Genomic DNA, 27375 nt, shown 5'->3' on the forward strand with positions numbered 1-27375 from the left:
AGTAGTAAAGGAGTTTCGCTATTTGGGGAGCAAAATAACTGATGATGGTCGAAGTAGAGAGGATACAAAATGTAGATTGACAATGGCAAGGAAATCGGTTCTGAAGAAGAGAAATTTGTTTACATCGAGTATAGATTTAAGTGTCGTTTCTGAAAATATTTGTATGGAGTGTAGCCGTGTATGGAAGTGAAACATGGACCATAAATAGTTTGGACAAGAAGAGAATAGAATCTTTTGAAATGTGGTGCTACAGAAGAATGCTGAAGATTAGATGGGTAGATCACATAACTAATGAGGAGGTATTGAATAGAATGGGGGAGAAGAGGAGTTTGTGGCACAACTTGACAAGACATGATAGGACATGTTCTGCGGCATCAAGGGATCACAAATTTATCATTGGAGGGCAGCGTAGAGGGTAAAAATCGTAGAGGGAGACCAATAGATGAATACACTAAGCAGAGTGAGAAGGATGTAGGTCGCAGTAAGTACTGGGAGATGAAGAAGCTCGCACAGGATAGAGTAGCATGGAGAGCTGCATCAAACCAGTCCCAGGACAGAAGACCACCACAACAACAAATACTTTCTTTCTGTAGACCTCTATAATAAAACTAATAAGCACTGTAAGCAATCACACAGACTTATATTTCTCTGTATGCTGATCTACGAAGGTCAGTAAGTGTTGCATTAATATTGTAGCTATACTGGAAATTGTCATGAACTACCTTATAAATACCCTGTAATTCCCATATACCGAAATTCATATTTTGCCTGCTATGTCTGTATCAAATGTCAAACCTAGTGAGTGAATGCGACAATTACAACGAAATCTTCAATTTCGAGGAAAATATCCAGTGACACACCACAGCTGTCGCCGTCCTAGTGCCTGGCAGAGCAGCTGGGCAGAAACTGTGACGCTCCAGTCGGAAAATTGTGGTGCAATGCAGCCTCTAGTGATTCGCAACAGAGGGTGTGAAGCACGATCCCTGTAGCTAATCACACCAGAAAATAAGTGCTGTTAGTAATGGTGCAGCAAGCACGTATGTGCAGTACATATTAATGGAGTGGTTCAATTGCGGTGATTACTGCAACAATTAACATAACGATGACCGCTGCTAAGCACACTCCATGAAGTGGCTACATCATTTATCGTGCCAGCGAGTTCGCCAGCGTAGGTGAAAGCTAGCCTGTGTAGAATACAGGTCTTGTGGTTTGATTACGCTGGTCGACTAGAGCATGGGTTTGAGTCGTTAGCCACGTGAAGTGGCCGCGCGGTTCGAGTCCTCCCTCGGGCAAAGGAATGTGTGTGTGTGTGTGTGTGTATGTGGTGTTCTTAGCATAAGCTAGTGTAAGTAGTGTGTAAGTCTAGAGACCGATGACCTCAGCAGTTTGGTCCCTTAGGAATTCACACACATTTGAACATTTCAGATGTTATCTCACACTCATCCAAGTGTGCTGTGGGCTGAATACCGGTTTTGGTTTTAGTTGAACTTCTGTTAACAATCAGGACCACAGAAAACAAATATCTCTATCTTAGTAGAACTACGAAGACTATGTTTAGACTTATTATGGTAGACATGTGGGGGTAAAATCGTGGTACTTATACACACTGCGAGAAAAAAGAAAATAGTACACCTGGAAAGAAGACGTCGATTTTGATCCGATGACGGCATATACCGCCTGGAGGATAACAGGTATACTGGTTATGGTTTCAAAGTCGTCCGTCAACTGATAGCGTGGTGGCATAGCTACCAGAGCGCCATTTGTGTCTACCCTATAACGGGGAATGCTCACTGCCAGAAGGTTCATTGTGGTGCAGCAGGCAACCACGCTTCAGAGATGAGCTCATGCTTCCTGCAGCCAACTAAATCAGTCTCTAAAGGGTCAAATTGTGGCCTTCCGTGTGTCAGTATGGTGCTTCGGAGAATTGCTGACGCCCACGCAGCACTGACGTCTGTGAAGACCGTCATATTGTACGGGCAGCGGTGGTAGATGGCATGAAGTTTCCATGCTCTTCATTCAGTTACATGGAAAACAGTGGCAGCTGAAAATGGAACAAAGGGTGCGACTTTGGAATATATACTGCAGGAAACACGAGCTCATCTCTGAGACGTGGCTGCCTGCACGCAAGCGATGGTCGTTTGCGCGTATGACTTAGACCTGGTGAGCACTGTGCCGTAGAATGCATTCGTTCAAGACACTCTGGCCCCACCCCAGGTTTTATGGTCTCTCGCCCACATATTTTCCGTGAAACTGAACATGGCTCTGCATGACGTGCAGCAACTTCCTTGGTCAGCACGATCTCCGGGACTTGTCTTCAATCGAGCAAGTGTAGGATATGATGGGACGATAAGAGACTTGTGTGACTCGTCAATCAACAACTCTTTCAGAACTACGTGAACAGGTCGAGCAGGAGTGGCATAACGTATCCCAGGACAGTGTTTGCCATCTGTAAGATCGACTGGATGTCAGGGTCGGTGCCTGCATTACAGCCCGTGAAGGCTACTTCACACACTAATTTAGATGTTTCGGGGGGGGGGTCCATTCTTGGTGGGTCAGACCCGCTTGTGATATTGTTCTGCAAATGTAATCATTTTATTTATTCCATATGCACTGTTGCAACAATAAATCTTTTGTGAATTGGAAACCTCTAAAAGGGTCCAATAAGTTTCTCGGCAGTGTATATATAAGTTTACAAGTTTTGTTTCATCGCTCTCCGACTCTATGATTATCAGAGTGTATACGCACCGAAAGTCTATCTTACCGTTCTGCTGTTGTCAAAATGAAAGAAAAGTTCAGTACTAGCTACTATTTTGCCCATCAATTAATTCACGGAATTACTTGTAGTGTAATTACTGATTCATCCTAATTTATCTGAAACGTCCGAATGATGTACCTAGTCCTATTGTTCGCTCTGTTGACGAAACAACGATGAAATGGATTTGGAAAAACTGTGCCAGCTACTGGAGGTTAAATCGATGTCACAAATATAAAATTTCAAATCAGTTACTCAGTCTTTCAAAAAAAAAAAAAAAAAAAAAATGGAGCACACAGAAATGAAAGGTTCTTCATTAGTTGGCTGGGTGTGATGTGATTTCAGTAATTACAGTATCGAGTCAAATTTACAAAGACCTTAGCAGTATAAGCCCTTTTATCAGTAAAATGTTCCATCTTCTGTTACCTGGATGCTATCTAGGACTCAGTAGGGAAGGGTGTCATAAAGCCGTTGAATCCTCTCCTGAGGCAAGCTGTTGTTAACTGGTCATTGATATCCTGGAGACTGGCATTCGGATAGATTTGCGTCCAAGCTGGTCCCACAAGTGTTCTGTAAGTCTGCGAATCTCGTTGGCAACGGGACTACCTCAGCATGATGCATATAGTTCAGAGAGATACGTGCCTTGTGTGGACGAGCATTGTTTGTTAAGAAATGACACCACCGTACTGTCACAGTAGAGGTTATATACAGACCTACTAAGGAGACTGCCTACACTACGTTTGTCCGTCCTCTTTTAGAGCCGGCCGGGGTGGCCGAGCGGTTCTTGGCGCTACAGTCTGGAACCGCGCGACCGCTACGATCGCAGGTTCGAATCCTGTCTCGGGCATGGATGTGTGTGATGTCCTTAGGTTAGTTAGGTTTAAGTAGTTCTAAGTTCTAGGGGACTGATGACCTCAGAAGTTAAGTCCCATAGTGCTCAGAACCATTTGAACCTCTTTTAGAATACTGCTGTGCGTTGTGGGATCCTTACCAGATATGACTGTATACAACGAAAAAATTCAGAGAAATACAACACGTTTTGTATTGTCGCGAAATATGGGAGAGACTGTCATGGAAATGATACAGGATTTGGGCTGGACATCAGTAAAAGAAAGGCGTTTTTCGTTGCGACGGAATCTTCTCACGAAATTCCAATCACCAACTTTCTCCTCCGAATGCGAATATATTTTGTTGACACCGACCTACATAGGCAGGAACGATCACCACGATAAAATAAGGGAAATCAGAGCTCGTACGGAAAGATATAGGTGTTCATTCTTTCTGCGGGCGATACGAGATTGGAATAATAGAGAATTGTGAAAGTGGTTCGATGAACGTTCTGCCAGGCACTTAAATGTGATATGCAGAGTAGTCATGTAGGTGTAGATGTAGATGTAGGACACAGAACGTCCGTAATGTACCATTTTGCGTCGTCAGAATTCCCTTAGCCACTAAGAGCCATGACCTAACATCACATTCTGTGGTTCGCCGAACCAGTCCGTGCTTTCTAGACACGGCGCCATCAAAACGCAACATCTTGTGTTGTGGAGTTGAAGACAGCCAACGCTTGGGACGCTGCAGTCAGTGTCCGAACAGTGGTGCGGGATAACACGGAATGTGACGGGATGTCTTTTACTTGTTTTCGGTTGGGAGGCACAGTTACTCAGCGGTCACGACATCTCTAGTGAAAAATATAGAGAACCTCCCATGCAGTAATCAGACGTGGTCGAATGGAACGTTGACGACGAGTGTGGTTGTCTTCACGTTCTCATCCACTTGAACATCGGTCCACTGTCTCACCCGAACGCCACACAAATGGAGATCTTGTACGATTCGACCAGTTGGCTCAATGAAGCTCATGCTCGGTTAGGTGCTGATAACACTGGCTCATACGAATACTAGGTATCTCCGTGTCCACTGTAGCCATCAATCGACATCTGAAGCTGTTCACGTTCATTTTATTCCTTGCCAGGCCTGTTAACATCACTTAACACGAACACCACTAACGCGTTTTGTCGCCGTTCTACCTCTCAGATCGAATTGCAGACATCATAGTTTACATGTCCGTCGGTGGGATGTATGGGTTCGAAATTACACTGAAATCCGACAATATCTTCTGAGTGCTTCCCTTTTCCTGTCAGGCAGTGTACCAAACCCTTTTACCAGTTCTACTAGTAGACCGGTATTATTGCACCTGTGAGTGATAGCACTCCGGTTGGGTTATTGTGAGTTTTTATTGTGATATTTCGCGATGACACCCTGAACAAGTTCATAGTAGATGGATAACTATCTTCCAATCACTCACTATGCGATGGGTTTCCCTTAGTTACCAATATACTTATTTACTGTAACGTCACCACATTCTTCAGATAACGACCATGCGAGGCCAACTGCAATAATATCATGACAGGGTAGCATATCATCTCAATAAAAATTCGGGCATCACTGATAATGGCAGTACTGGCTGTGTGATCGTAGATGACACTTTTCCTTCCACGTTCTAGGGATGAATACAGGGCTATTACAAATGATTGAAGCGATTTCATAAATTCACTGTAGCTCCATTCATTGACATATGGTCCCGACACACTACAGATACGTAGAAAAACTCATAAAGTTTTGTTCGGCTGGAGCTGCACTTCAGGTTTCTACCGCCAGAGCGCTCGAGAGCGCAGTGAGACAAAATGGCGACAGGAGCCGAGAAAGCGTATGTCGTGCTTGAAATGCACTCACATCAGTCAGTCATAACAATGCAACGACATTTCAGGACGAAGTTCAACAAAGATCCACCAACTGCTAACTCGATGGTATGCGCAGTTTAAAGCTTCTGGATGTCTCTGTAAGGGGAAATCAACGGGTCGGCCTGCAGTGAGCGAAGAAACGGTTGAACGCGTGCGGGCAAGTTTCACGCGTAGCCCGCGAAAGTCGACGAATAAAGCAAGCAGGGAGCTAAACGTACCACAGTCGACGGTTTGGAAAATCTTACGGAAAAGGCTAAAGCAGAAGCCTTACCGTTTACAATTGCTACAAGCCCTGACACCCGATGACAAAGTCAAATGCTTTGAATTTTCGGCGCGGTTGCAACAGCTCATGGAAGAGGATGCGTTCAGTGCAAAACTTGTTTTCAGTGATGAAGCAACATTTTTTCTTAATGGTGAAGTGAAAAGACACAATGTGCGAATCTGGGCGGTAGAGAATCCTCACGCATTCGAGCAGCAAATTCGCAATTCACCAAAAGTTAACGTGTTTTGTGCAATCTCACGGTTTAAAGTTTACGGCCCCTTTTTCTTCTGCGAAAAAAACGTTACAGGACACGTGTATCTGGATATGCTGGAAAATTGGCTCATGCCACAACTGGAGACCGACAGCACCGACTTGATCTTTCAACAGGATGGTGCTCCACCGCACTTCCATCATGATGTTCGGCATTTCTTAAGCAGGAGATTGGAAAACCGATAGATCGGTCGTGGTGGAGATCATGATCAGCAATTCATGTCATGGCCTCCACGCTCTCCCGACTTAACGCCATGCAATTTCTTTCTGTGGGGTTATGTGAAAGATTCAGTGTTTAAACCTCCTCTACCAAGAAACGTGCCAGAACTGCGAGCTCCCATCAACGATGCTTTCGAACTCATTGATGGGGACATGCTGCGCCGAGTGTGGGATGAACTTGATTATCGGCTTGATGTCTGCCGAATCACTAAAGGGGCACATATCGAACATTTGTGAATGCCTAAAAAAACTTTTTGAGTTTTTGTGTGTGTGTGCAAAGCATTGTGAAAATATCTCAAATAATAAAGTTATTGTAGAGCTGTGAAATCGCTTCAATCATTTGTAATAACCCTGTATATCGTTTTGTTAAACAGTATTTTGGGCTTCTTACCTTTTACACTATGTGACAGAGAGTAACGCCTGGTATTTAAAAGCAAGGAAACAACGAGGGATCTCGAAAACTAAGTGCCCGATTGTACATGTAAACAACTTTAAGCCAAAAGTTCATGTAATCTACATGTATGCTAAGATATAATAATAAGAAGGATTTTCAGTATCGTCGACCACGCCGTTTTGTTACCCTTAATGCCAAACCCTACATCTGTCAGTAGGATCACCGTTAGTCTTCGCAGTTGAGAACATTTGGACCATTATGGGTCGGGTTCTCCAACCATATCGGGATTCTGACATTGTAACGTGCCAACTGGACACAATAAGGCCTCCGGACGACATCAACAATGTTTTCAATACCAAGCCGAATAACTGCTTGCAACAGGGCTAGAGATGGATCAGTGCATCATTCACTTGCTCAGTTTGTAAAGCTCTTTCTCTTGAGTAAATCATACAGTTTTTCTGAAATGAAATTTTTGCCTCTTGCACGATATTAACAATCACACTTGTAGATTTCCCTTGAATGGGGTACTTTCTCAAATCACTCTCAATGTTTAAAGAAAGTTTTCAAACACAGGAAGGTATCGGAAAATATATTTCTCCATCCGAACTCACCACACCTTACGAAAAATTAGAAACTGAAAATTTATTTTGCTTCTATTCTCCTTCGCTGTTCTTTCAATTGTTTTCAAAAAGTGTTGTACTATCCCATATATAGGACATGTATCACAGAAAGCAGCCAAGACACAGACCTCCTGTGAAACTATAACTTCATATTACGTGAATAAATTCACAGCACAGTATGTTTTAAGAATCAAAGGCAAGGCAAGCAAACAGTGACGTGAATACTATTACTTACCTTTGCTGTAATGAGGTATATTTTGGTCAGTTAGATACCAACACAGCAGCTAGATTATATGAACACGAACACAGGTAAAGGTTGCAGAATTGTGACGTCACATTTCGTGAACATGAACTGATTGAATGTCTAAGTGCCAACCAAAAGGCGAAGGGTGAATCTGTGGTATTCATTGGAGTTTATTAAACATCTTGTACAAACTCCACACTTAATATTAACTGATGAAACTGAGCTTAATACTCTACTTCTCCTGCACTTTGCTTAAGCGTCACATTTCTTCAGTTCATTTCGTACTGCTGTAAACTTCTATTAATCCATTTTTCCTTGTATTCATCTATTTTATTATAGTCATCACGTATTCCAAACTGCTCTATAGTCTATTGCTTTTCATATGTACATAATTCTTATGGTAAGTACAATTCTTCATAATCACTGATATATGTAGTACCAACTATGAGAGAATTTTGAAGAGACGTTTTACTCTGTTTTTTGGATCATCTTGCGTATGAAACACCTTCTAGAGTTATTCCGAAATACAATAAAGCACGAGCCCTATATTTATTTTACTGTAATTTCCAATTAAACTGATACATATTCTTCCTACTTAACCAGAGGTAATTTCCCTTCTATTGAGCGCAATTCTTCATACTCACATAAACAAGTCATTACGTATTGCTTACAACACATAAATTTAGACTAAGCTGTAGCTTGGTTTTTCAAACTACAGTTGTCTACTGGATGTTACTCCTCATTTTCGCACATATTTACGGTTCTTTGATTGTTACGTCTTAATGTATTATGATTTGTTTCCTTAACATTTGTTTACTGTTTACAAGAAATATATTCAAGTATGTTACCATCGCACTATCAAAGCAAATACTTAACTTGTTTCTGCATCTACCTCCCACAATGTAATACATTTTCAGATACCTGAGTAGTACTGTATCCTTTTACGTGGCGATAATGAGTTACTATTTGATGGTGACTTTGTAAGCCGAACACAGGATAACTCAATCAAACAACAGAATAGAAAATTCTCAAGTTCTTGTGTTTCATTTATAAATATCAAGCTGTTACATCAAGAATTGATGGACGTGACATTGATGACATTTTTATCTAATAGGGCATACCAGGATCCCCTGTCAACTCAGTACTTATAAAGAGATGATTTCCATTAACAAACTGTTGTCTGAACACAACCATGTGTCTCTGAGGCAAGCAGACCCTCTATGAGATTGGTGGCGGATAAGAGAATTGCTGAAATATCGCAATACAAGAAAACGCTATTGTTAGGCCTCTAAAAGTCTTCCCCCAGCAGAGAAAATAATGAAAATATGGGCATTAAAGAAGATAGTCTCATTAACTCAAAATCGTGATTATGAGACTTGAAGCGGTGTGGGAAATATGACACATAACCACGAGGAAGGGAGAGGTATGAGTTTAAAGTAGAATTTACAGCGGAAGGTTTTCATTGGATAATATTTTCTTTTTATACCAACAGCGGTAGGAAGTCATACCCTACTGTTCCTCCATTACAGTTTATCGTTTGACTGTATCACAGTCACTAACTTAGTGTTAGCTCGAAATTTGAAGTTAGTGTAGCAAGCTGTAGTTAAAATTTAAGGAATAATTCCAGACATAGGTCCTCGACAGTGATAGTGCCCCAGGGAGGACTCGAACGTAGGATGGGGGGAGCCGCGTGAACCGTGGCAAGGCGCCTAGACCACGCTGCTACCCTGCGCGACCGCAGTGCTGGCAACCCGTATTGCTCCAGATACCGCCACACACTCCATGGGGTACCTTTCTGACTGCAAACTAGACAATATCTGAGTACTAAAGATACGAGAAGGGGCTTTACTATTCTGCTCGGCCGAGCTAACAAGTGCGTCTGTCCTATTACGCACTAGTGCCGTGGGGTCGACATTCTGCATGACGCTGAATATTGCACTCCTGAGTCCATCGATTCCACATTGTGGTTTTAATTAAATTTCCGCTACTTGGGACACTAGACGGAAAACTATTTATCGAAAGGGTACCAACTTTTTAGGAATGCTGTTCGGACTGGGCGCTGGAGCATTAGCGTTGTTGGTACTGATAATGTCATGACAGTCTGTTAGGCGCCTGTTTGGGTAGGGAGACGTAGGGTTGAAACACAAGAATCAGTGTGGCTTACAGTTGCAGACAGTCAATATGGGTCTGGACAAGGTGAGCAGGACTTCATACTTCGAGCTGTTTTATCAAAACAACGGCAATAGTCATGCTTCTCTTCGCGAGCATCGTCTCGTTCAAGCGGTATGGAGAGGCCTTCTATCCGCACCGGGGGCGAAGAACGTGATCGAAATTTCGAATTAAATGGTGATTTTGGAATTGCCCCTGGGAGAGGCCGACGCCCAATTGCACCACATATTAGTGAATAAGCTACTGTGTCCACCGCTGAAAATACTGGACGCAATGTGCGATCTTCAAGAAGTGCACAACAGCTAAACATTCCATGGTGCACCGTTCGAAAAAGTGCTTCGAAATATTGTGGAACGATATCCGGCCTGTCGTGGGTGCAGATGGTCGTCTCATTTAGCAATGTTTGAAGCCTCGGACATTAACATGAGACGCAATTACCAAAGGTTACTTTTTCACGTGGAAATTAAAATATGTTCCCTTATATTGTTGATTCGCCATATCTCTTCCGCATCTCCTTACAAATATTCCTGCAAAGATTCTTTGCCCTACGATCACACGATTTCATGGAGCCCTCTCAAGCGGCGAAAGGTTAATTATAACTACCCTGTATATTCTCATGATACCGACCCACTTGAGCAGAAGTATCACATAACGGTAAACCTCATTATCGACAGGCCGCGGTTCTGCTGCTATCGAATACCGACACGTGCAGATGACGTTCCCCTTTCTTCTACGTCGCATAACTTTATCTTCTCACAAACAAACAGCTTTCGTATGTGATCTCAATTTCAGGCTCATTTCATGACCTTTCCTTTTTTAAAGAATGTAGATGTCGGCTTTTCTACACACTTATTGGGATTACCCGTAATTGGTAATCATTTCTGTGTCAAATGGTTCAAATAGCTCTGAGCACTATGGGACTTAACTTCTGAGGCCATCATTCCCCTACTTCAACCTAACTAACCTAAGGATATCACACACATCCATGCCCGAGGCAGGATTGGAACCTGCGACCGTAGCGGGCGCGCGGTTCCAGACTGTAGCGCCTAGAACCACTCGGTCACTCAGACCGGCTTTCTTTGCGAAGTATGAGGTCTGTTGTATCCCACTTTAATAATATTTCAGGTTCAAAGACCATCAGCATCCCTCATCACAGCCTCAATTTGCACCTAATATTTTATTACTGTTTAACATATTGAGTAACTGTTCTGTAACATCATCGTTACTTTTGGGGATTACTGCAGCCACTGCAGTCGCACATGAGGCACTGATACGTAATTTCATAGGCGCGCCTGTTTGTAACCACGAGGCGGCCGGGCTGATCCCCGCAATCTTGGTGACACTGCAGAAGACCAGGCAACTACGAACGGCCTGCGAAGTATTTCCAGATCTTTGAGACACGAAGGTGTTGATCTGTACGAGTCTGAAAGCTATGTATCGGCACACCAAGCGTGCTCTGAATTGCTATATACACCCTCTGATTCCAGCAGAGTTGTGCGCAGTCTGTAGCACCATCCGCGACCTCGGGTTCACGTAAGTCTTCATCGCATTATGGGCCGGCCAATAGCTGACGCCGGTCAGGGCAGTCATCTTCACCAGAGCAGTTCACGGTTCTAAGTCCATACTTGTGGACTTATAACGAGAAGACAGATGCTTGACGATAGCGACCTGGCTCCTGTCTTGGAGGGCAGCGTTTCACACACAGCACGGTACTGTCGTCATCCGCCCACACCACGGCGAGTGTAGCCCACTAGCGGTGGAAGCCTTGGAGGAATCAGCGGACGTTTACGTCACTGGTGCGTCTGACTCATGGCCAAATAGTGGTAACTCAAGTATGTACTGCCAATGGGATAAACATTGTGAGAAAAGTAGGAGGCAGACGTCAAATGACCATCCCGCCCCCGCGACATTCCGTCGCCAGCTTCACTGCCGGTGGATCGCGTCTGCACGGGTCGTATCCATTTATGTCGCAGCACCGCAACACTGTAGCTCAAGATAAAGTAAAAGATGTTATATCTTACAGCGAAGTTTCCCTAGCCACCCTCGACCAGTACCACAGCCGCCTCAACCCGCTTCTCCACCACAGGGGCACCACTCATCCCTGTAGTTCTATTACACTTCCCTAAAGCACACTCGGTATCAAATCAGTGTTTGTAGGCGAAAGTACAACCAACAGCATACCGCAGATTAGTAGTCACGATTGGTAAATGTCCATGGAATTTTCTTTAGAAGGCACTGATATGGTACTGAATTACAAGCCTTTCGAAATTCTGGAAGCACTGAATCAACCTAGCGTCCTTTATCAATGGTAATGAGTATTTTGTGTGCAAGGAGTAAGATTTGCAATTCTTTTGAACCAAGTTTCAAAATCCATGACGATTTTCATATATTCACATAGCCAGCTGGTATAGGACAGAAACATAACTCTGTCCAAGAGATTTGCGAAGATTGTAGTTAATAGTGGAGCTGCATCTTCCCCAAATTTAGTAGTGTACAGTACGGCAGGAACTCCATCGGGCCCTTGATCCTTACAAAGCTTAATCGAATTGATGTACATTTTAACGACACTGATATTCGCTACACGTCACGTGTTTTCTGAGAAGCAGCTGTTGAATGTTGGCAACAACGTAATATTAACCTGTGAAAGACCATTTGAACAAGTAATTCAAAATTTTCACTTTTGTTTCTTTTTTACATATTTCGATTCGTGTCTTGCTTACGAATATCTGGCCACATATTTTTTTGTGCGACTGATAACCCTAACATATGAACCAAATTTGTTGCGATATTAGACAGGTTTTGCTACAGTGTATTGCTACAGTAGTTTATCTGAGCTTGTCGCATGAGCCTTCGGCTATCTAGACATATTGAAATTATCGTCTTCCTGTCTGCAAATTTATACTTAGCTTCATGGCCGGCCGGGGTGGCCAAGCGGTTAAAGGCGCTACAGTCTGGAACCACGCGGCCGCTACGGTCGCAGGTTCGAATCCTGCCTCGGGCATGGATGTGTGTGATGTCCTTAGGTTAGTTAGGTTTAAGTAGTTCTAAGTTCTAGGGGACTGATGACCTTAGAAGTTAAGTCCCATAGTGCTCAGAGCCATTTTGAACTTAGCTTCATGCAGTAGGTTCTGTTTCTTAGGAAGCGTCTTAATATTGTTTGTCTATTATGAACTGTGTCCACTTTATGTAATTTTTATGCAAGGTACATCCGATTTTAAGGCTTGAACAGTTGTTCCAGTTCCTCTACATCTTCAGCTTTTTTTTCTGTGTTAGGTTCTTGTCTGAACTATGACTCACAGTCAGTTTTCAGAGAAAGAGATAAAGCATCGCACTGAGGGTAATTCTGATTTAGGTAATTTGGTCGAAAAGGATGTGATTAAAACCACAATCGCACTTACTCACGATTTACATAGTAGACTAGGTTAAAAACACTTGCAGGCGAAAGAAATCTGTGTAACGGCAGCATTGAAAACTAAACAAAAATTCCTTAATCAAGTACATTCAATTCTGCCGGATAAAAAGAAGTGCATTCGTTTAAGAAGTTATAGCCACTTGTACTTGAAATTATTGAATAACGAACATGTTCGTCGATAATGCAATTTACTTTAGTTAGTCATAGGACAATGAGAGATTAAAGGTGGAAACGTAACTCTAATAATATAAATTGACTTTTCGGTTAAAATGGTTCTGAGCACTACGGGACTTTAACTTCGGAGGTCATCAGTCCCCTAGAACTTACAACTACTTAAACCTAACTAACCTAAGGACATAACACACACTCATACCTGAGGCAGGACTCGAACCTGCGACCATAGCGGTCGCACGGTTCCTGACTGTAGCGCCTAGAACCGCTCGGCCACACCGGCCGTCATTTTTCGGTTAGTGATTATTGATTGTCTAATCTAAAATTTTACTGAAAAACTTGCATAATATGAGTGTAACTTACTTTCGATTGATTACAAATTTCATAGCATGCAGGGAACTTACAAAAGTTTCTAGTGTTCTAAAGAACATATTCAAACCTTAAATAACCAAAAGTAGTAGCTGAAATGTGACTTTTTGGGAATGTGCGATAATGAAAAACAGGAAGCCTGACAAATATATTTGGAACGAGGCAGATACACAGAACTGCAAGTCCGTTTCTCACTCATGAAAGTCAGCGAGAATTTCGACATCTCTGCACCTAACAGAAACACTGTTACGTTCCTGTATGAAGAATGCTGTCGTATCGTAACTTTCTTCTCTAGGTGGTTTCATTGTGCGAAGTAATTTGTGCTACATTTTCAACATATCGCTTCAGAATTTGTTTTTCGGCGACTCCGTTTTTTATTGCAATCTGAAGCAAAATTATCATTTTTCTGAAGTGAGTTAAATTCACGTCTCTGTGTCATTGTATAAGGGGAAGTCAAATGAAAAAGAGAGAGTTGCAAATATGTAAGCAAACTGTTTATTGTTTCAAAAGTAGTCGCCGTAACTTAATACATTTGTCCCACAGCGAGGCAAGGCGGTCAGTGCCGGCATGGTAAAATGTATGTGGTTGCCTGTGGATCCATGATTGTACCCAGGTGTGCACCTCTTCCCCCAAAGCAAATCGACGGTCAGGAATGTCATCCTTCAAGACTCCAAAAATAAGGAAGTCCATGGGGAGGGATCGGTGCTTACGGAGGATGTTTAATGGCTTCCCAGCGAAAAGTCTGCAACGTGCTTGAAACAACCTCGGCAACATGTAATCGCGTTTTATCCTGAAACAGAATGATGATGTCCGTCAGCATTCATGGGCATTGGGATTTGACGGCGTATTTCTGTTTTTGCAAAGTGTCCATGTATCGCTGTGCTTTAACTGTGGCGCGGTGTTCCAGAAGTCAATGAGCGGTGGGCCCTTCCAGCCCCGAAGATGGAGTGGGTGTTATTTTGTCTACGATGCAGAAGTGATTCTCAGAATTCCTTACACATCCTCTATTCAGTCCCAATCTCTCTCTCTCTCTGTAACTTCCACAATGTCGGAGCTCTGACGAAAGACATTCGTGGCCCTTAATTTGCTTCGGACGAAGAGGTCTCGCGTTGGTACAGTCATGGTTCCGTAGGCAGCCTCAAACATTTTCCTATGAAGGGATTAAACAGTCTTGTCTCGCAGTGGGATAAATACACTGAAGCACCAAAAAAACTGGTATAGACATGCGTATTCAAATACAAAGGCATGTAAACATGTAGAACACAGCTCTGCGGTCGGCAACGCCTATATAAGACAACAAATGTCTGTCCCAGTTGTTAGATCGGTTACTGCTGCTAAAATGGCAGGTTATCAAGATTTAAGTCAGTTTGAACATGGTGTTATAGTCGGCGCATGAGTAAAGAGACACAGCATCGACGAGGTAGTGATGGAGTGGGGATTTTCCCGTACGGCTATTTCACGAGTGTACCGTGAATATCAGGAATCCGGAAAAACATCTATCTCCGACATCGCTGTGGCCGGAAAAAGATCCTGCAAGAAAGGGACCAACGACGAGTGACAAGAATCGTTCAACGTGACAGAAGTGGAGCCCTTCCGCAAACTGTTGCAGATTTCAATGCTGGGCTGTCAACAATTGTAAGCGTGCGAATCATTAAACGAAAAATCATCGACATGGGCTTTCGGAGTCGAAGATCCACTCGTGTACCCTTGATGACCTCACGACACAAAGTTTTACGTGTCTCCTGGATCCGTCAACACCGACATTGGACTGTTGACGACTGGAAACCTGGTGCCTGGTTGGACGAGTCTGGTTTCAAATTGAACCTAGGGAATGGACTTGAACGAGGATGGAGACAATCTCATGAATTCATGAGACCTGCATGTCAGTAGGGGGACTGTTGAAGCTGGTGAAGGCTCTGTAATGGCGTGGAGCGTGTGCATCTGAAGTGATATGGGATCCCTGATACGTCTAGATACGACTCTGGCCGGTGACACGCACGTAAGCATCCTGTCTGATCACCCTCATCCATTCGAGTCCATTGTGGTGTCACCGCCAGACACCACACTTGCTACGTGGTAGCCTTTAAACCGGCCGCGGTCCGTTAGTATACGTCGGACCCGCGTATCGCCACTATCAGTGATTACAGACCGAGCACCGCCACACGGCAGGCCTAGTCTAGAGAGACTTCCTAGCACTCGCCCCAGTTGTACAGCCTACTTTGCTAGCGATGGTTTACTGTCTACATACGCTCTCATTTGCAGAGACGACAGTTTAGCATAGCCTTCAGCTACGTCATTTGCTACGACCTAGCAAGGCGCCATATTCTTCAAGAATGAATTCTGAACAGATAATATTGTGAATCATGTACCGTCAAGAGCGACGTTCATCATTAATGGATTAAAGTTAAGCATCAAACTAATTACGTCCGCTTTCTGAATTCTAATTCCTTGTCATGTTCCAGACCTCACGTCAGTATAGTTCTTCCCTCCTCACGCCAGCCTGCGTGAGCTAAAACGCGTGCATTTCGGCCTCCTCTAGTAACACGGTGTTGGCTCTTCTGCCAACACAACACCCATTGTGCATTCCGACGGACTTCGGTAATTCCAGAGGGACAATGCGACACTCCACACGTCCAGAACTGCTACAGAGTGGTTCCAGGAACACTCTCCTGAGTTTAAGCACTTCCTCTGACCGTCGGATTCCCCAGACAAGAACATTATTGAGCATATGTGGAATGCATTGCAACGTGCTGTTAGAAGAAATATCCACCCCCTCGTACTCTCTCGGATTTATGGACAGGCCTGCAGGATTCATGGTGTCAATTCCCTTCAGCACTCAAATTGTTCGAGTCCATGCAACGTTGTGTTGCGGCACTTCTGCGTACTGAAGAGGGCCCTACACGATATTACGTAGGGTACGAGTTTCTTGGCTCTTCCGTGTATATAAACAGATACGTCGATTATTTTTAAAGTAGTATATATTTTACTTACTTTCAGTCTGTTTTCATTTCAAATCCCCTTGCATCATTTACATACAAGTAACGTACGACTTTCTAATTTCATCTTCAGTCTCATTTTGTGGCCTTCACAGTCCTTAAAATCAGTAGAACTCTACGAAGTATGCTAAATGAAAGTGAGGTCAACTGTTAGAGTCACTAAAATTTTCCTGTTGCAACTAACAGCTAACAGACTTCATCTATGTGCTGGTAGACAGACCACTAGTTATTAGCTACAATTTTTAGAAGGTTTCACGTGTACATCAGTGACACCAAGAGTGCATTTTGCACATAAATTCAACGTGTTTAATCACTAGTTGAATGACTTTGTTAGTATAACAAATATGAAAGCATAGGATGGTCTCAATATAAATATCCCTCAACCAAAGTTGTCAATTCGGTATGCTCCTAAATCTGTATTAGACACTGTCTGCTGCTCTCAGCTGAATTAAATTCACTGAAATGAGTTAAAGGAATCTTTGTGTTTGAAATCAAGGAAATGAAGTTACGTTGGATGAGTGCTAACTCTGGAGTCTAAAGAATATGTTGTGACGAATAACAATTAATAAGCAGGCAATAAGTAAAATCCTGATCTCTTACCTACCGCGAGCAATGTTCTTGACCTTAATACTGTATGAGTTATTAATGATTCCAACTAATAATTCCTGACATTAAAACTTGATTTTATCACATCGGATCCAGGTAAGTATGTTCTGTTCACACAATCACCCTTGGACAGTTTGTAATTCTAGCGTTTGGAACAAATAATTGCAAATTTCATTGACTTTGGATACTAGAGGCTGATCTGGAGGCGTGCTTAGATGTACTGTCATCTAGCCCATGATTCGCAGCTCGCATTCAGCGTTACTAACACCCACTTATCGACTCAACTTTAGGTTGCTTCATGGATTTATGGGAAACGACTATATTTAGTCAATCGGAAGTGTTCAGGGTCCATCGTTATGAATTTTTTTCATCTTTGTTTCACCATCATGTATTTCCTCAAAAGGGACTGTGTTTTTCAACGACCCAGGCATTTGTGTCTACCGCTGCTTTCAATGTTGCGAAAAAACAGTCACCTTGGCCTATACAGCCTACAGCAGAAGAAATCTCTCGGCAGACCATTCATCACTTGTTCCCCAGGCAACCTTCTGGTAGCTGTGGGGCAGGAAATCCCTAGTCATCTGTTATCTCACATACCTTATCATTCTCGATGCCATATCACGAGTCTGACCCTTTGTTAAGGATTTTGTTATTCTTATTGGTGACCATCATGGTGACATATACTCTTCAGGGATATCTTAACTGCAGTTCTTTGTCGCAATAGTATGTGTTGCGAACCCGGTACATGATTTTAAGGATCTCCGTAATTTCTAAGAAACATCGGTGCAATTCAGGTAAAATTTTACAGCTATGAAATGATGCTTTAGAGAGGAATGTGGACCGTTCAGTGTACCATTTAAGTTCGTGTGTGAGTGTTGTCCTTAGCGTAAGTTAGATTAAGTAGTGTGTAAGCCTAGGGACCGATGACCTCAGCAGTTTGGTCCCATAGGAACTTACCACAAAGTTCAAGAAAAAATTCCAGCAGTGCGATTATTGCTGCTGCATCCCTTGATGTGGCACGAGAGAGAGGCACTCCGACGGAGGTGCGTTCAGGGAGAACACTTGAACCGAGTTTGGCAACACGTTGGTTTTGCAAACTAATCACGATTCAGTATACAGCAACCCAATGGACGTAGCCGCGTGTGGAGGCTCCCAGAAGAACGGATGGTGCCAGGTTGCTATTCTCGTGACAGCAGCCTTTAAATTTCTGATGCGTTAAAGCCCTATCTTCAAGGTCTCTGTGACCTTATATTTCAACAAATGGTCGTAAGGTCTGCCCGGACTTACCTTGATGGCTGGGATCCTCGACTGTTGCTCTGGCCTGCAGGTACTCCATATGTTATCTACTGAAGACATCGGGTCATGGGTTGCCCAGGGATTAGCACGTCACTGCTCGGTAGCCACTACGACTGATAAACTATAGAATAGAGTTGAAGTAGCATTGAATGTCCTATTCGTATCATTAATCCAAGCTCAGTTCAATTGATGCCGAGCCCGATGCGAGCCATTTTGCTATAAGAAGTGGAAGTAATATTTATTAAATTTCACATCATCTATACCCCCAAATAATCTACAAATGTATTCTTGTAGACTCCCTACTACACTGTCCATGAATATTAAGTAAAATGTTGTTAGCTAACCCCTTGATGTTGCTATAATTTTGCCAACAATGTATTATCCAAAAAACGTGACAATAATATTCTTTGTAACCCTAGCAATACCAACGTATTTTCCATAATGCTTACTAACAAGGCCATGGGGGTGGGGGGTAAGTTTATGATCGCCGCGAAAGACTTTAAAAATGGAAATTTCGTCAACTGCTGATGACTTTTGCTCGCAGAAATATTTTTAACGAGATATGTATAAGTAAGGTCCTGAACCTGAAAATTGAATCACATTCATTTAAGAACACGAGATTGCTCTGATTACGATATTTTTCAAACTACGATGGGAACTACGACGGGAACTCTGGATTCGAGTCACGGTTAGGCACAAATTTTCATTGTCCTCATTCCATTCTACGACTGATGGTTGTCATTATTCGCAATTTCGAATACATTTAATGTATTACATTTACGAAAGTGACAACTGTTACTAAAGCTTAATTTTTTGGGTTACGTTTAACTGAAAAATTCGAAATATTTTTGGAATCTGGTAGCATAAGTCATTAAAAACAATATTTTTTCAAAATTCTAAAATATAATATATCTAACTATAATATATTTTCGAAAAGTGGTCACAAAGGCCCCTGCCCCCTTAGTATTCCGAAGATTAATTCTGACAAAATACCGGTCTGATTCAAAGACTGTCAAGTAGCTCTCAATGAAGACAATTCATTGGCTTGATCTCCACGAAACGTAGGTACTTTCACTAAATAATTAACAACTGGAAATAGTTTCGATCTGTTTGAAATAAAATAGAAGCTATACAAATGGCAGGATCGATATATTGGCAATAAACAGGGAAATGGCAGTTTATCTGCACAAGATATGCCTAATAAGTCTTCTTGCAGCCTACACCGTGACGTTACACACCAACATCAGGTCCGATTAACAGAGGTCACAGAGTGAGAACAAATACCGTTAGCCATGACAGCAAACGCGTCTATGGGTTCTGCCGCAAGAGTGGTCTGTGGACGAATGTAGATTACAGCTGAAACTTGTAACTGTAGCACTAAAACATTGAATATTGTCCAGTAAATAAAGGAATTTATTAAAAAATGTGATTTTTATCACGACATTCTCCAAATACAGTTTTGTAATATTTGTCTGAACATGGTCACGCTTCTTAGAACAACAGAGGAATGTAACAAACATGCTTTAAAAATATTAGCTGTAAGACAATTTCAGTATTTCACGCGATAACCTACTAAGAATATATCAGGCACCTTTTTTAATGCTGAATGAATGAATCTCATTCAGTCATTATCTTATCGATCCTATATACCCTAACAAGAAAGGCAACGCTCGTGTTGTGAATGAATTTATAGTATCATTAATTTCCCACTGCCAACGCTTTGTACTGTACAAAAGAAGAATAAATAGATAACCAAGAAGTTGAGGATCAAATTCACAAACTCACCATTGGGATCAAAGATGCGCAGTATCTATGATTAAAATGAAAGAGTGTTTTTATCCTCAACCTTTGCGACATGTACAGCGTGGTGTGTGGTAATGTTTATCTATTAAGACGCTGTCAGCAACACTGACTGCCCAGGGCTCTGCTTCATGCAATACCACTAGGAATATCCTCATATATAACACATAGAAACACTGCTGCTAAATACTTTACTAAAATACTTAGAAAACTTGGTAACGTTTCTAGAAACCTTCGATATAATTACATTGATGAGCCAAAACAATGTGACTGCCTACTTAATACCATGTTAGACCAACTTTGAAACGAAATACAGTACGATTCAGTGTGATATTGATTCGACAAGTCCTAGATAGGTTTCTAGAGGTATCTGCCACAACATGTCCGTGAGCAGATCACGCGATTACCGTAAAATATAGTCCGATGATTTGTGGGAGCGGTGCTGGTGACCGATGGCGTCCGAGATATACTCCATTGGGTTCACGTCGGTGCAATTAGATCGCCAAGATATCGACGTCAGTTTACTATCAAGCTCTTCAGTCCACTGTAAGCAATTATGGGACGTGATGCAAATTGTTATCGTGAAGGAAGTTGCCATCGTCTTCAAGGATCCAAATCTGTTGTTGTGTCTTCGATTAGTATCACAGGTTCCACCAAAGCCGAAGCGTTTGTCGCCTACAACATTAAGCTGTCCACATTCTCCTGCATCAATTACATGGCTCATATTTTGACCAGCTGTTCACCTGGACAATGGAAGGGTGGTTTATCCGGACACGACCATCAACTTGGTGTAACTAGAAGCATGATTTATCCAACCAAGTGACACATTCATAGCAGTGCTAGTTCCGTTTCGATGATCCTGTGTCCTCTGCAGTTGAAACTAACAATTTCGTGGGGTAGATATGGGAAAGCGAACGGTTTATCTGCTGCGGAGCCGTATATTCAACAAGGTGCGATGAATGGTGTGCTCTGAAACACTTGCGTCTGCACTAGCCTTGTATTCTGTCGGCATATCTGCCACCGATTGCTGCCTATCCTCTTTTGCCTCCAGTATCTTCAATGAGGTGTGGATGTCCAACTACTGACCAAATTCACTGTCCTTCAACCGCTTTCATTATGTGCTCAGAATAGTAGAACACGAGCAGCTGGCCAGCTTCTCCATTTCCGAAATGCCCGTGCACCGATGCCATGCCTTAGCGACATACACCTTGTGAGAGGGTTTGCCCATTTGCGGCCAGTGGCATAACTAGAAAGCATCCCAATTCGTCTCTGCTCAACTTATATACAATATTTCCTTTGTCACACGCCCACAACGCCAAGACGTGCCATTTATTCTTGCGATGCGCGGTTACCATAATGTTAACGCTTGTAAGTTAGGCCATATTTAAACTCATATTTGGCCAGTAACTACAGTAGTGAGAGTATACTTATAGAAACCAAATTTTAAAATAGAAAACAGTCTTTTACTTAACAATTAGTGCTCCATAATATTTTATTAAATTAGTGAATGTTGTTGCCGTGTGCATCCACGGGATCTTCGTCCTTCAAAGCTGTCTGTAACGCACTGGATGGTCCATATATCGACATCCTGCAAAAAAGCCTTTCGTGTCCCAAAATAGAGCTGTGTCCTAAACAATCGGTAGTCCACATCAGCAGTCTATGTTTCTTCCCATTTGGCAACACTTCCGCAGTCTCTCAGCTCCAGCCATCGGGAATGGTATGCTTCCCACTGGGTATGTGTATCACCTTGTAGTTAAATTCACTCAACTTTAGTTCCCAAAGAGATACTCTGATTGAAGGATCTTTCAGTGCTAGTAACCACTTCATTGTCAAAAGGTCCGTTACAACTTAGTATTTTGTACTGACAAGGTAACAATATCTGAGTATATAAGTTTGCACAGTCCAGAACAGAGAATACAATGGCACCACGTAGCGTGTAATCATAATACCTCTAAATCGGTATGGGACATCTGCAAGGCAGTGTTCGTGAGCTACAGGGTGGCGCACGAAATGTGTTACCATTTTGTTTTTGGATATGAACTTCGTTGTCAATACAATCTGAAAGGAACATATACTACAATGAAGAGCCGTCCATGGAGATTTGTTCTAACTCAGCACATGCTCAATATGTCCACCATTTCGTTTCCTAACTTCCTTCAAACGAACACTGAAGTTAGTAATTACCCTACGGCACATGTCGTCCGTAATTTTACTGCAAGCTTGAAGAATAAGTCTTCTGAGCTCCTTTAAACCACGTTGACGTTTCGGGATATTTTTTTCCTTTAGGTACCCCCAAAGAAAAAAGGCACATGGATTGAGGTCTGGAATATTGGGGGGCTAATTTTGTCCGTCATTGAAGCGACCTGGAAACCTGAGTGAAATGATCCGCATGTCGAAATGATCGTGTGAAAACTCCAACACAATGTTTGCAGTATGTGGCCTTGCTCCATCTTGCATGAACCACTGAGTGTTGAAGGGCAAGGTAGTAGCAAGAAACTGTAGAATGAAGCTATTGTGATGCATGCTCAAATAACGTTCACTGTTCACAGTTTCTTCAAAGAAGAAGGGTCCAATAAGTCCGTGACTGGAAATTGCTCCCCACGTTGTAATCCTCGGAGCATAATGTTGTCGTTCATGAAGCACTTGTGGGTTTTCAATAGCCCAAAAGCGTACATTTTGTTTGTTAACCACACCGCCTAAATGAAAATTTGCCTTGTCTGAAAACCAAATGTTGTTGAGAGTTTCTTACCTATCCTCCGCCCACTGAGAAAACAGTAGTCTCTGCTGCTTGTGTTCTTCAGTGAGCTTCTGTGCACAGGTCATCTTGTATGGGTACGTATGGAGGTCACTTTTAAGAATGCGCTGAACGGAGCGTCTGGATATTCCCAGTTGCACTGCTGCCTTTCTACACGATTTTCCTGGACTTCTCTGTACAGAAACTCGTACCGCTTCAATATTCTCCGGTGAAAAAACAGGCTTAGGCCGAGGTCGCTTCGCTTCCAATACTGTTCCTTCCTGTATAGATTTATCGTACAATCTGTGGATGGTCTTCTTGCAAGGGACCCAGCGTGTGTTAAACTGTTGTCGAAAACGGCTCTGAGTCATAACAAGGCTTTTCGTTTCATGAAAAAGTAACACAATTGCCTATCGTTGCTGTGTCGTCAGTCTTTCATTGTCAGTCACTGCTGCTTACTAGACTCCTAGCGGCAGTATCGTGAATTACACGTCATTTCGTAACTCATTTGTTTTTCCAAGCTCTGCTGGTACTGCTGTAGAGATCACAGCGGGATGTCTAATGTGCGTCGTAAATTGTGAAGAAACAATTGGTAACACATTTCGTGCGCCACTCTGTATGTTACGGCGTAAAGTCAAGTGCCGGCACGCCAGCCGAGAATGATACAGAAGGCGTCAACCAATCGCCCACTGAACTATCCCTTTCCAGGACGACAACGCGACAGCCGCGGTCCCTAAGTGAAAAGGACATAAGCGCCGCGACGGACTGGCGACACCTCGGTTAAATAGCAGCTTCAAGATTATTCACTTCTATAGCAGCGACTTAGGATTGTCTATACTGAAGAAGACTGCTTATCTTTTATGCCGCCCTTTGCTTGCGACCCATCTGTGTAATTGCGAAGTTAAGTCAATACCTAACTTCGCAATTACACAGATGTGTCGCAGGCAAAGAGCGACATAAAAAATAAGCAATCTTCTTCAGTATAGACAACCCTAAGACGCTGCCGTACAAGTGCCTCATCTTGAAGATGCTATTCAATTGGGGTGTCGTCAGTCGGTTGCGGCGCTTATGTCCTCTTCACATAGTCTGGCACTTGAGCAGTCAACTGTTCCAAATACCTTTTTACTTTGTAATATAACTCATTAATACGATTTCTTTCAATGTTCTTTAGCGATCCGAGTACGCAGGCTTCCTAGACCCCACATATTTGACAATTAGGCTGGAGACATAATATTTGGCGACGAGGTGTAACAAGAACCCAGAGCCTGGCTGCCAAAATTTTTGTTTTGTCGCCAGATTTTATGTATTGCTGGCGCCTTAATTTCACCCTGTCTTTCTTTGAGGGGTTTGTTTGCATGTTTTAACAGTGTCTCTTATACTGTCTTTGCCAATCAGTCTTTTCAGGTGGGCGTTGCTGAACTTTTCTTTGCTTGTTTGCTTATTTGTATTGCTTGCCTTGTCTGTTTATTGAATTTGCCTATTCCAAAATGAGCAACCCACCTTTTCCACCCCCCACTCAGGCGCCTCAGCTGCAAGCGATAGATGCAACGCAGCTGGCACAGGTGTTTCAGTTTCAGACGGAGCAGATCTCAACACTACTAAACACGATACAGCAGCTCCTGGCGACTCAAGCCACAAATGCAGCGCCACAAACAACAATTGTAGCTCCAAATGCCATGCCGTCTTTTCGCCAGCTTAATGAAAAAGGAGACGAACGGCTCGAGTGGTTGCGACAGTATGAAGCCCACATCACTTCTCACGACGTGTCAGGTCCTGTGAAACTATAGTACGGTAGGACGTGCAGTCTTTCATCTCATTCAAAAATTGTTCCCTAAAGTCATTCAGAGTGAAATTTCCTGTAATCGGGTTGTAGATTTGCTAACTATTATGCGCAACAAGTGAATGTGGTGGCAGCTAGGTCCCAATTCTATCATTGCAAGAAACGATTAGAACAACCTTACCGCGATTGGCTAACAGATTTGCAAGGTATGACGAGGAAATGCAAATTCATATGTGCTTGTGGTGCTTTATATTCAAAGGGGGTGTTGGTGATGCGATCGTGTACAGTGTGACTGATGTCAGACTCAGAGAATAGATTTTGAAACAAACAGATCCATCATTTAAGCACATACTGCAAATTCTTGATCAGTATGATTCAGATGTCATAGCGGCCGATAAATTTGAGCACCCATCAGTTTGTCGGGCTGAGTCGTCCCTTGCTTACAACTGGACCCTTAGGCAACCACATCACAAGTGCGTCAGGCCACGTGAACAGATTTCGAAACAGGCGAACAGAATTAAGTCATGCCCTCGTTGCTATTCACGGCACAAACGCCTAGACTACCAGTCCAGACAAGCACAGTGTTAGGTTTGTGGCAAGACAGGTCAAATGGAACAAACATAAGAATTCTGCCCACTCACAGAAATCTAGTCACAAGGCCCATGTAGTCAGTCCGGTGTATTCAAAGCCTGCTGCAGGCATTCGCAAAACTAGCGAGCAAACCGTTTCTTCAGTGCTACGCCAGTGCAACAAAGTTTTCGTTCATCTGCATATTAATGGAAAACGTGTGAAATTTCATTTGTACATGGATGCCTCTGTAACACTGCTGAATCGTACTACATATGAACTGTTAGACTCCCCACGTCTGTCTAAAACTAGCACGCAAGTGTCGGCTTATACTGGACGAGACATTCTCATTCTCGGAAAATGTACTTTTCCTGACATGTATCGCTCGCATACTCGAATTGTGACTTTCATTGTGATACAATCACGTGATTGTGATCACATATGTGGCCTTGATTCGTTTGATATGTTTGGATTTAACATTCAGGACAATGTGCTGCCCGTGACTGCATTCAGTGCCAAAGAAAAAATTTCGTGAAATCTCTTCTCAAGGTTTAGGCAAGTGTAACAAGTTTTTTACACATATTAATATTAAAGACAATGTTCAACCCAATTCTGTCCGGACCAGAACTTTTCCCATTGCATTACGGGACAAAGTCGCTGCTGAACTTAAAAGAAATTACAAGACAGCGCAGTTATTGCGCCCATACAAACCAGTTAGTGGGCAAGTCCACTAGTTTTGCTCCGCAAACCTTCAGGTCGCATTCGCCTATGCGTTGACTTTAAGTCTACGGTCAGCCCAAAATCTGTGATTGATACATACCCATTACCACGACCAGAGGATCTCATGGACAGATTAGGCGCTGGTCGCTACTTTCCAAAAATTGATTTGCGCGACGCGTATCTTCAAATACCGCTCGACGAAGAATCTCAAAAAGTGTGTGTAGTGAATACTCATTTGGGATTGTTTAAATATTTGCATTTGCCTTTTGGCAGTGCTTCGGCCCTCGTCATTTTCCAGCAGTAATTGGAACAGCTGACTGCTCAAGTGCCAAACTGTTGAAACTATTTGGTCGATATTGTCGTAGCATGTCATACACCTAAAGAACACATTGCAAATTTGCTTTCCTTGTTTCATGTGTTATCTGATGCAGGTCTAAAGTGTATACTGGACAAGTGTGATTTTTTTAAACCTAAGTTACAGTATCTTGGCCATGTCATAAACAGACAAGGTGTACATGTTCTTCAGTTACATTTGGTAGCCATACGTGACCTGCCAGTTTCTCGCAGTGTCACAGAACTACAGTCCGTGTGAGGGAAAATGAACTATTATATTCGGACCACACCTAATTCTGTACAAATCGCAGCTCCATTGCATCGCTTGCGTCCCAAGTACGTTCCCTTTGTTTGGACAGATGAGTGACAAGAAGCTTTTCAAAACCTTAAAAACGCATTGCTCAGTGACCGATGCTTGGTCCACTTTGATCCTGACAATCCAGTTGTGTTGCAAGTTGACACTTCTTCTTACGGAATCGGCGCAGTGCTTTCGCACACAATTTGTGATATAAATAGGCCCATCGGTTTCAAGTCAAAGTGTTGTCCTAAGCTCAGTTTAACTATACACAAATAGAGAAAGAGGCATTGGCTATTGCGTATAGTGTCACAAAATTCCTCCACTATTTGTATGGCAGAAAATTCTACTTAGTAACGTACCACAAGCCATTACACTCGTTGTTTCATCTGCTTTGTTGTTGTCTCAATACCAGTACGAGATTTTGATTCGCCCGACAGCTCAACATGGTAATGAGGACGCAGTTACACGTCTTCCGATTGACTCTGATACAGACTTTAACGCTTCTGCTGCATCTTGTTGTCACATAGATGCTCTCGATTCGGAATTTCTTCGATCCTTTCTTTTGAACTAAAGGAAAATTGCACAGACCACGGAAGCTGATTCAGATTTGAACATTCTGCTAAAA

Source organism: Schistocerca serialis, chromosome 3 (assembly GCF_023864345.2).
Source record: "Schistocerca serialis cubense isolate TAMUIC-IGC-003099 chromosome 3, iqSchSeri2.2, whole genome shotgun sequence".
Classification (NCBI taxonomy): Eukaryota; Metazoa; Arthropoda; class Insecta; order Orthoptera; family Acrididae; genus Schistocerca; species Schistocerca serialis.